This window comes from Bombus pascuorum, chromosome 1 (genome assembly GCF_905332965.1).
Source record: "Bombus pascuorum chromosome 1, iyBomPasc1.1, whole genome shotgun sequence".
Classification (NCBI taxonomy): domain Eukaryota; kingdom Metazoa; phylum Arthropoda; class Insecta; order Hymenoptera; family Apidae; genus Bombus; species Bombus pascuorum.
In genome coordinates, this window is record NC_083488.1 from 29317308 (window position 1) to 29329232 (window position 11925).

General features: G+C 34.9%; 1 protein-coding gene across 2 annotated transcripts in view; it reads right to left on the minus strand.

Annotated features, from left to right (window-relative positions):
- The window catches only part of LOC132915824 (tyrosine-protein kinase CSK), a 26795-nt gene extending 15051 nt beyond the window's left edge, over positions 1-11744 (minus strand). The window contains exons 1-2 of one of the 2 annotated variants that reach the window (XM_060975613.1): positions 11555-11744; positions 7320-7362 (exon numbers count right to left, since the gene is read on the minus strand). The gene's annotated coding sequence lies outside the window, so the exon portion shown is untranslated. Of the gene's footprint in view, positions 1-7319; positions 7363-11550 lie in introns of both variants that reach the window. The other variant, XM_060975609.1, reaches the window with a different exon arrangement.
- Between the last annotated feature and the right edge of the window lie 181 nt (positions 11745-11925).

Here is an 11925-nt window from a genome sequence, read left to right on the forward strand (position 1 = left end):
TTTATATTATTTTATCGAATTACCTATGATCCATTTTGTTCTATCAAAATAAAGATCACAACGTTCGACAGATTAGGTTTCATGTTTGTATAAAGATGCGTCGTTGTAAAATACGCGTCTGTGAAAGAAAGACACTTTTCGGACAACCTAATATTGGCGTGATCTCTCCCTTCGATTTTATGTTAAACATTTTCTTAAAGCGTCGCGAATCCGATTGTTTGTTCAAAATGAGACTGACATTGAAATATAGAAATACGAATATCGTAACAGGGTTGTGTATCCCGTGAACTGTTGAGAAAGTTGAGTATCTACTTCTACTATGCATATACCAAAAGTATTAGGATAGTTGCTATAAAATATTTTTATTGAATATACCGCGTGTATATTATGCGAAGCTTTTTGAAATTTCATTAGCAGAAAGTTGAAAGACGAGATTCGTAATACACAATGTCAGACTATATCGCGTCCAAAATCAATCACTGCTCAAGGCTATTGGTGACCGTACTACCCTCCACTATAATGTTTTATTACTTTATCGTTCTATTTCATCTCTTTTCTCTCGTATTTGTCTTACCTCGTGTTCATTTCCCAGACACAGAAGGCAAGGTTGTCTGTCTAACATGTATCAGGTAACAATCGAAGCGCGTATAGAGGTTGTGAAGGACTGGATCAACCATGAGTTGTCATTACGATCGAACATCGCAAATACAATACGCGGTAACGAAAATACTCTCGTTTGTAACAGCAGAGAGCTAAGACCGAGTGATGCATACGAATATGGAAAAATGATTCGCTACGTTGTTCTTAACAACGCGCTTCGAGCTTGTCAAAATCGCTGATATCGTCAGTAATCGCCGATAGAAAATCTTCGTAAGAGTGGTTTTTATTACAAACTCTGCAAATTTGCGAATCATCGTGCCAGCAAACAGTCTATCAAAACAGTCGACGACAATGGCGTACACGCAGGCTAAGTCCCAAGAGAGGAGGTTCGACGTTCGTTTTTCGTCCCGCCAAGGAAAACCGCAAGGTGCCTCGCCCCGTTCCACGCGTCTAAAGATATCAGCTTAACAAGAACGACGGGAAAAAAGAGTAATGCTCGTGACTCTGAGCGACCGTGCCAGCCAGCCAGGCAACCAGGACAAAGTGACGAACACAGGGCGTGAAACGGCCGCCCGTAAAACAGCGAACCAGCCTTTCTTTTAATTTCTAACCGGATAAAGTTAGATCGGTGCGCGAACGTGCAAATTAATTGAATCTGTAATTGGAGGTAATTAAAACTTATTATATCGACGCTGGTACCAGATACTAGGAGGATGCCCGCGTTAATTATAGTAATCGAGAGAACCGAGAGCGTCTAGACGTAGCGAAGAAAAGCCAGTTTATTAACGGCAAAGTGAATTCTGCTAAATCTGCGCGCATCAAGCTCCTCGCCTATTATGCTCGTTGGTATCGCGAGTAATTCATAGACTGAAGGATTTATTTGTCACTGTCAGTCACATGGGGGCGGGCATTTACGAGAAACGCGTGAGAAAATATGGTATTCCTTAAGATTCTCGTTTATCTAGCGATATGGGATTTGCGTTTGGATATAATGTATCATTATGTAAATAATGTAAATGATTAAATGAATATACGCGTAGACAAATAACGATACGGTAGAACGACAATTATCTGAAACTTTTGTCAGGAGATGAACTTTATACAGCTGAAACTGATAATAATCATGTACATAACCAGTAATAAAGAATTCAATGTCGATCTCTCGACAAATGGCAACAAATATTACGACGTCTGTACACAAATAAACATTCTTGAACTAAATGCATAAAGCATGATCGATCAAAGATCGAAAGATTACCGCGTTTCTTCCGAGCTGCTCGATTATCTTTAGAAAGAATTCATAAGAATCGGAGCAACAACTCGATAAGAATCGACTCGTTTATAACTGGAGGACCGAGGATAAAAGACGAGGAACGCTCGGACGTTCAGGTAACAGAGTGTTCAAAGATACAGAGAGCGAAGTAAATCGGTCCGACGAGCTACGGAGCATCCGATTGGAAAATCAGATCGATCAAAGGAGCCACGTGCTTTCCACGTATAGCCAGCTTCGACAGCGGGTTATTCATCGTCGACGATGCAACAAGATTTACATTATCCAGATCGTGGCAAAGATATCCGACGAAATTCTCGATCACCGAACCAGCGTGTTCCCCTTTTTCGCGTAATTTATGCAAAGCTTATTCGCACCGATGTCTCGTAACTGAGCACTATTAATATCCCTGGCACGCGAGGACAGAAGCGAAACCGGGGAAAGAAAAAAAGAAATAAGAAAAGAAAGCGAGGAAAGAAGAAGAAGAGGAAGAGGAAGAAAGAGAAGGAAAAAAGAAAGAGGAGAAAAGAAGAGGGCAAAGAGCACGCTCGACAGATTTGTTCGGAGTGTTTCTCTTTAACAGTACACGTTACTGTACCGTAACCAGCCGTTTTCCATCTGGCGTTACTGCATTACCCCGCGGAAGACTGCGCGCGTTTACGATTTCTTACTCCAAGAAACGGTCACATTCTTTCTTCGGCAAGTGTAACGATATCGTATGAAAAACGGAAGAACGGGACGAAGAAACGAGAAAACAGCGCATGTACTTCTTCGGCGAGGAATTTACTAAGGCTGGAAGCGAATAAACACTTGTTGTTCCACGGTTTTATTCGTTTCACAAGTACATATATATGTATTAGTCGAGATCTACAATCTTGGAAGATAGTTTTAAATATTAAATTTAGAAAAATAATGTACTAGTATGTGTCTTTGTATTTGTTGGAATGGTGCTTGAGTTAAAGAAAAATTACATAAATATGTACGAGCTAATATATTTGTATCATCAAAGGGGTTAATAAATTTAATGATGGTTAGAAATTATTGTACTTGTAACGGATTTAAAAGTTTGGAGAATACTCTGATGAAATAATTACAACAATACTCTCTAATTTCGTAATAAGAGTAAGTGGCTGGTAATTTTCTGCGATCCGAACCATGACATTTTTTCGCCTTTTCTCAACCATCTTTGCACGAACTTAAATTTCCCGCCACGTTAGAAACCGTGACACGAGCAAACAAAGCAGAATAATCAAGAATACACGGGCAAAGACAATAGGCGCAAAAAAGAGGACAGCTCTCCTTAACAGTTAGGGTATATATGGATTCTAAGCAGATCCTCGTTTACAACTTTCTAACTATCTCTGCCATTGTAACGTAACACGATTCACACGAGACAGAGGTGAATCAGTATCGAAGGCGGTAACGCGAACTTCATAGAGCTCGAACAGAGAGAAGAAAGTATGACGTGACCCAGAAAAATATTAGTCGCGGAGTAACACGAGCTAAGGTTCGAGGATTGATCAAGTTGGCCGTGCACGAAGAAAGGAAGAAAATGAGACGAAAGCGAACGAAAAGAACATTCGTATAGAAATATACAAATAGAAATAAATAATTTATTCTTTCTTAATCATGCTGTGGTCCTCGAATTTTTTTATAGTTCGATCTCGCTTGCGTTTCAAGCCAGAGGAAGACTTGTGATGTTTTAAGAAAATCGCGCACAGTATCGTGCGTATAAACAGGGAAATGCTTATTCGTAAAAAGCCAACTGGTATAATTAATACTAATTAATTGCAATGCTAACATAACTGTATTGCGAAGGTTTCTATTTTTACTTTTTCTTTTTTATCGAATTTAAAAATATATCTCTTGTACTTTAAAGCGCTATAAAACTAAACTAGATTGAATTTAGCATAAAATACAATGTACGAGAAAAGTATCTTTGAATCTTATATTATGGAAGAAAAAATAGGAATAAAACTTTTCATAATACAATTAGTTCAATTTATGTTTCAGTTGTATGAATAAAAGCGAACACATTGAAACATACAGAATATTTCTATCAGCTTGAAGCGCATCTTAATATCTCCAACGATTTCTTTTTCTTTTATATGAAATTTTCGAATTTTTTGTCTATATTATTTTTAATAATTCTGCACTGCACTTATGAACGTTTGAAGACGAAGGAGACGAAGATCGCTGGAACACGAGATAAGAGAAGGTTGCAAACACGACTTCGTGTATTTTATAAAGGAGTTTCTTATTCCGCGGTGTAATTATATTTTAAGAGAGCAATTTCTGGAAACTCGTCGACAGGCTACCGCAGGAAGTCGTTAATATTGGGAAGTATTTCCTAACGATTTCGCAGTATGTTTCTTAATGACCGTGGAGTCCGAACAGAATTGCAGCCAGACACGGAAACTCCTTATTCGCATTGACAGGAGATTGAATTAAGAATTCCTGACGCGTTCTAATAGTTATCTAGTCGATCGAGAATATAAATTTACGTATAGAATAAAATTTGAAGTAATATTCTTTGTGAAAATATATCTTAATCGTCATTTAGATCAATATGTCGATTATTTCTTAAAAGATAAGTTTCCCTAAGATGTGATAAATGAAATAAAATTAAGTAAAATTGTATCCTTGATATAGCATCGACTACGCAACGAACATTTGACTCTCTTGCGGCTGTCTTTTTTTGTATCGATCTTACTTTAATGTTAACCGAGAAAAGGACTTTTAATGTTGCAAGGAAATCGAAAAATCATGTATGTTAATAACGATTTTTTTCATATTATCCTCGAATTTAATAGAATGAATAGAAGATAGCAATTTACATAAATGTAATAGGAGATGAAAGAAGACGGTAAAATTTTATCGAAATCGTAAATAAAAATAGTACTTGTCGTAGATTACATTTCCAACAGTGAATCACCTTATTTTTTTACAAAATTTATCTAATCAAATACGTGCTTTTTACGCGAAATTTCTAAGACGTACCTTGTTTCGCTTTATCATTTTCCTTACAAATATAATTTTTATCAAGAACGTTAAGTATATTAAGAATATTCTTCCGATTATCCAGCTGCAAACAATTTTATCGATATACAGAAGCGAAAAAATCAGTTGAGCAAACAACAACATCCACGATGAAAATCTCCAAATCACACGCTAACGAAATCTTCCACGAGATGTTTCTTTTTGTATGTCGCTATTGGCGATAATGCGTGAAAGAATAAACGCAACACGCATACGAGAGACGTAAATGAACTGCTTTACAGATCGTTTCGTTAAAAAGACGAAAGATATATTAGAATAATAAATACTTTGCAAATGCTGTCCAATTCCAAAGAATTAAAGCGTTTAAAAGTAAGGAAGGAAATATTAAACAAGTCCTTGAAATTCCTTATCATAACCACGATAAAAGCACGATTAATTCCCCTGCAGTTGTCGAATTTTTACGACGCAATTTTAATTTCGCTTCAATAAACAAGAAGAAACCTTCATTCGTAAATGGAGACCTATAAAACTCTAAGAATTTGTATTTTTGTACTCATCTGGAAAGTACTCGTTGTGAAGTTATTGATCGATGTAATTTAATCATTATTATTATATGTATAAGACATAATACCGTCTTTCGTAAATTTTTTAATATTTCTAATATCTACGCTATAATACGATGTACACGTAGAGTGACCACTATACCAATTACTTTTAATGAAAGATCTACTTTTTACGAAAAATCTTCACACAAGATTGAAATAAGAAGATACGTGTATTAACAACGATTTAATCGAAAATGACTGAAAAGTGAGAAATAAAATATTCGCATTAACGCAACGTCGATACTTAGTGGGTTTAACGGGAATGCAGATACGTAACGATTTGTCGAAAAGCAACAGATAATCCTACACAGCACGCAGTTTCTACGACGTCTTGATCTGAACGCGTGTTAGATCGATCATAAAGCTAGCAATCTGGAAAAGCAATTCTGTCCTTCGCGAAGTGCTAGATACGTGTATCCGCGAACGCTTTAAATCGCATTTGGGTCACGTTGGATATCGCCTTCGGTTTCGCACTTCGTCTCCATTTGTGGCAACTCGCTCGAATTTAACCGCGCGTCTACATTTTCCTGAAATGCGTCGTTAAAACGCAACATTTCTCGTTTTTGCTTTACTCAGCCAGTAATATGAAATATTCGCGTAAGTGCGATGTAATAATTGTACAATTGTAATAATTGTAGCATCAATTAGTTAACTTCCATTGGTACGATATAAAGTTCCCTTAATAACGTTCTTATGTTATAGTCGAGTTCCATCGCAACGGGAATGTCTCCTTTCTGTGCAAAAGAATGCTGAGTTACAAGGAATTGCGAAGAATGTATCGCTATTCCGAGATTTTTTCCCGAACGCTAAAGCCTGGTAATATGAGTCACGCTGCAATGGCGAGCAGCACTCTTGAAAATCCTACTAATGAGGCTCGATACTAAAATATACGGAGGATCTCTACCGTAACGAGATCTTGATTTTATACGTGATAAAATGATTATCAAATATAATTGCTTTGGTGCAATGGGATAGGATAAATCTTAGCTTAAAAATAGCCAACGAATGGTTGAGGTTTGTTGCGTGATATTAAAATTTACGTTTGTACCTCGATTTAGTCATGGTATATGCAATAAAAATGTTAGTCGTGTACTCGAGCGAATCACATTATTTAAGAGGAAGAATTTTCAATTTTGTAGACAATTTTAATCCAAGTGAATGCACCTTCTATGTATTGCGTATCTTCGCGTTTTATGTCCAGAGTTGTTCTTGTACAACAGAATAATTTGTGAAACAGATGCTCTTATATTCCAAAGCTACATAGTTTGTATAGAAACTAGATATAGTGTATAGAAACTATAGTGTATAGATATAGTGTATAGAATATAGATCTTCTAGATATATGGTTCTGCTGACTCGAGATTCTTACACCATACGAGGTCTTAGCTATCATTCTGAAAGTGTTAGTACGTTTCAACGAAGACAATTCGCAGTATGTTGGGGATAAAAAGGGAAAATGAATGCAGAATCTCCGATGCATATTTAGATCTATGGCAATTGATATTCGCATAAATACGTATAACAAAGAGTATCGGCTTTAATCAATTCTTGTAATCTACTCTAATTAACTCGTATTTCGTATGAAAAATAGAAAGTTTGCTGAAAAATAGCCTGTGTAAATGTATCTATGGTAACCTTTGAGTGTAAACGTGTGCCGGGCTCGGACATGAAAAGCTTACGTTCGTACAGCAAGGATTACATATGATACTTATTATTTTTACAATTTTATCTAGTTTACAACTTGATTGAACGTAATTCTTAATAAAGTAATAAGACAAGATAAGTTAAGTGTCCGAGCAATCTTTACGAGCTTACAATTTATAAAAAAGATATTCAAGCTTTACCTATATTTTAGATTGATTGTCCATCCTCTGGATATGTTCCCCTCTGAAACAATAAAAAAAACGAGTTTCTCGTTCAATTACATTGATAATCAAATATTAAAAGAATTTACATACGAGAAGAATTTTAGAAGTATTTCAAACAAATTCTACTATAAAACCCGTAAAAGAAATTGTTCTCGTTACGCTTAACGAACAGTTGCTCGTAATTTGGACTAAAACTAGCCAAGTTCCTTGTTAGAAATTCATAAAAAAAAGGAGACGATTGCCGGGTAACGCGATTTTAAATAACAAGGAAGAGTAGGAAAGAAGCATGTCATAACAAATTTATTGAATCTAACTATAGACGAGACTCTGCGTTTCACCGAAATGTTCAATTGCTAATTAAAATACCGAACAAAACAAAAATAAATGCGACCATCGAAGCAAATAACAAACAGACGGAGCCTTTTTTCCAGGTATTCGGCCAGATATTCGCATGTGAATTAAATTTGAGCATTTAAAACTCGAGGATAAATGCATAATTATTAACTATGTAAATAAAGTGGTATTATCAGTAGCTTGAATTATAGAGGAAATATGTTTGCCAGTTTTTAATCAACGCGCTTCAAAACATTTTCCATCTACAAAGATGCTAACCCCTTTACAAACAATTAAAAGAATTCTATTTCGTAAATTTTATTTACTATTATTCGAATAAATTTTATTTCGTTATTACGTCGTAGATTACACAAATGCGATGGATAAATTGAAAATATTCAATCGAAGATAATTTTATATCTTCTAAATACTTTTAAATGCTTTTATGCAAAATAGTAAAAAAACTCTCATTTAAACGAATCATTACATCGTTATACAATTTCCTTCTAACTTGCTTAAAAGTCTTGAAACTAACGAGTCTATTTTCCATCCATAGCAAATGAAAGAATTAAATTACATGTGAAGCAATTAACAATACAATTACAGAATAAACGGCATGTTTTATTGAATAATAAGATAACACTTTTCCTAAATTCCATTATACGATCAGTTTTATGAACTGAATTACATTTCCATTTACTTTCAATAACTCACATATTCATTACAACCACGTACGATCGAGATATACAATCTCGAAAGAAAGGCAAATAGCGAATAATATTTGCACGATGTAAATAAACAACATCATTATAAACGTGTCATACCTATTTTCCATACTAACTGATGAATATTATACTAGATCAAATTATACGTAACGAGTAGAATCTTTAACATTTTTCATAGGCAATTAACATCATTTTTCCAAGCAATTGGAGCCACGTATATTTATCCCTTAGTTAAAATATCTTATCTGAATTTCTTTTTCATTTTTTAAGGTACGCTGAAATACTTACTACCGGAAAAGGAAGAAAAGTATAGAATTCATATACAAAAATGTAAAAGTTCATTATTACGAGCATTAGTCGACTATGAAATCTATTTCAAAAAATGATTCAATTTCTGATTTACTTTTGTTAATTTGTACAAATTAATGGAAAGTAAAGTTGCTTCCTTGTCGCTGCTCTAATAAATACAAATAGATCTATCGCTTCAAATCGCTTCTATCGAGGAAAGGAGTAAGCAATAATACGTAAGAAATAAATTTTTTTCTTCATAAAATTCTACCTACTAACTGAGTGAACATAATTTTCATAAAGTAATCGATTCCGTCGGCATTTTTCGTAATAGAGAGTAGTATCCGGCAGTTTGATCATTCGGCACAAACGTCTCGTAACATTCAGCGCAAGGTTGCGGTCGCTCCCTCTCACTCGGCTTCAGAAGCGCTGCTTAAGGCTGAATTAATTAGGTAAGAAACACGCATGAGAGAATCGTTGATGTTTCGGCCGCGAAACGGCACAGCGGGAAACCGCGGCGTTTTTCTTCGTCGGCGAGAAAACGCATCCGTGTGTGTTCGACGCACGTGGAAAAATATAACGTAATAAACCAAGGAGGAAGAGCAGCCCATTTACAGCGTACAATTAAGCATTGTGACTGAATTATTCGACAAGAATACCGTGTACCGTTCGTTAACTGTGTAATTAGCCAATAGTTAATTGCCCGGGTTCGCATGAGCTGCTTCACTCGCCTCGGAAGCGTATTAACCCTTTACACTCCGATTTTGTCCCGGCTAAACTTTTCTATGCTAACTCCAATGTTTTTTGGCACGTCGCACACGTGTATAGTGAAATTTCAGTTTCAAACGATATGTTGTATTCTTTACACGAAATTATATTTTTATGGTTTGAAATTTTGATCGTTGTGTACTTTATTATTAATCACCAACCGTCTCGAATAATAAAAGCACAACTTCCTGTGAAGAATAAAATGTATCGTGCGTTACATATATATAATATTTATTATTAATTATTAATTTAACTGATTTAAGTTAGAATAGAATAGGAAGTCAACAAAAAGTTTTTATAATCATGAAATATTAAAAATTAAAAAAGACAAATATAATCGAAGTTAGGTCTGTTTTAATCTTTAATCTAAATGTAAATATGATATAACTTGTTTTTAATAAAAATAATAGAAAATTTTTAAATAAAGAAATTACTTTGTACAAGAAATTAATAATTAAATATTCCCTTGATTTTCGCCCGTTATGTATGATGCTTGCATTTTATGTAGATATATTGTGTATATCTTTATGATTTTGTGCTAAAATTTTATCACATACAATGGAATTATTAAATTATAATTAATTATGAAATGTGCCTCATTTACATCATATATCTCTTCAGGAATGTAAGTCATTTAAAGCATAGAGAACATAAAAATACCTTTTGTTGGCAGTTCATAATTTTATTGAAACGTCCCTGCACCCCTCATAATGGATACAGAGGAGGGGATAATTTTATGATGGTTTTATGACCATTGGCATCTTTTTAATTTTCGCATTATTCTCTCTTTATTGCTCAATTCATATTTTGTCGGAAATTCTATGGTACAATTATTATTGCTGTAGCTGAAAGATGTACTGAAAGTATAATAACCATTGTGTATACCTGGGTGGAGTACTTTATGCACAAAGGGTTAATTCATAACACGATAGTTTTCTATCTTCCTCTCTGTGTTTTCTTATTCTATAAAAGGAAATGTGTAATGTCAAACACTAAAACGCGAAAAAAAGGACGTATTCAAGGACAGAAAAACCGTGGCGGGAAAATTGGAATGCAAAGGACACGTGTACACCTCGACGCGCCACGATTATCGCTGACCAACAAGCTGACAGGAACGTACCGATCAAGCTGTCTCTTTGGGGTGATTTACATGATTCGACATAACAGAAGCTACCCTTTTCAAAATTATATTATAACGCAACGATATTTACATTTTCTGCACGTATTTCGATCAGGTCGTTTCGATTACGTTGGAAAGTATTCGTTGCGCTACATTCGTTTACTGGTACGGCTTCTGATGCGGCATTACTTCAATGATAGCATGTTTTATACGTAGGCTCCAAATTTAATTATCGATTCTGTTAATAACGTTCGTTAAATAATAGTATAACATATCAATTGTTTAACTTGATACATTCTATCCTTGAAATATCAAATCTTTTTGTCTTGTATTGATAATTAACGATAAATGTGAACGCACGTGTTACATAATACGTTATTATGGAAAAACAGATTAAACAACAACACGAATATAAATAAAGCGAAAAGAAAGCTCTGAGACGAATCTCTTTTATTTTCCGATCTTGTATCGAACCATAATTAGTCGAAATTTCGAAAAGTAAAGTTAAGAGACAGCTCATGGACATCGCGTAACCTCGACAAATCTTCGATGCACTAAAAGGATATGTTTCGTGCATGCATGTGCTATTTTTTGCGGAAATGAATGTGCCGAAAGGTAAGAGACGATATTGTCACCGAATCGATACGGGATGTTGGAAATTACAAAGAAACGTGCTATTTCTCTGTCATTCGATACATTTAGAATGTAAGAGCGTATGTCATTTAAATAACGCCCACTTTTAAGTTGAGAAGGTGAGAGTAACAATTCAAAGTATAATCTTCGATCGACGTTAATCACTTATACAATTGGGAACATTGTTATCACTGTGTGGTAGAACGATTAAACAACTATCGTCTCGCCAAATATACGCGATAAGAAGACGTTATAAAATCGTAAAATTGATGAAATTTTAATGTATAACAGCATCGCAAGAATTTTATCCTGCGCGCGAATAAATATAAATTACGCTTACCTACTTTATCGAATACTCGGATTTTCTTAGCGGACCTGCGAATAAACACAGGAAGCACAATAACACTATGTCACATGAACGAATATTCGCAAGAACCACTTAAAACAACGATGCAATCACCTCACGAAACGTCACACTCACTTTAGTCGGGCGGCCATTTTGCTACACACAACCCGAGTGAAGAACATTTTGATCTACGAAAGACAGAAGCTTGAAATTAATCTACCACAAGTCACTAGTAACTTTCGTGATACCAACATTATCCAGAAAACTTTCGATTTAGTAAACAAATCTTATATATTCGAAAATTGACTGCTATTGTTCAATAACATCATTCGACCTTTCGATGTCGAATTGCGATTATTGTGAATAACA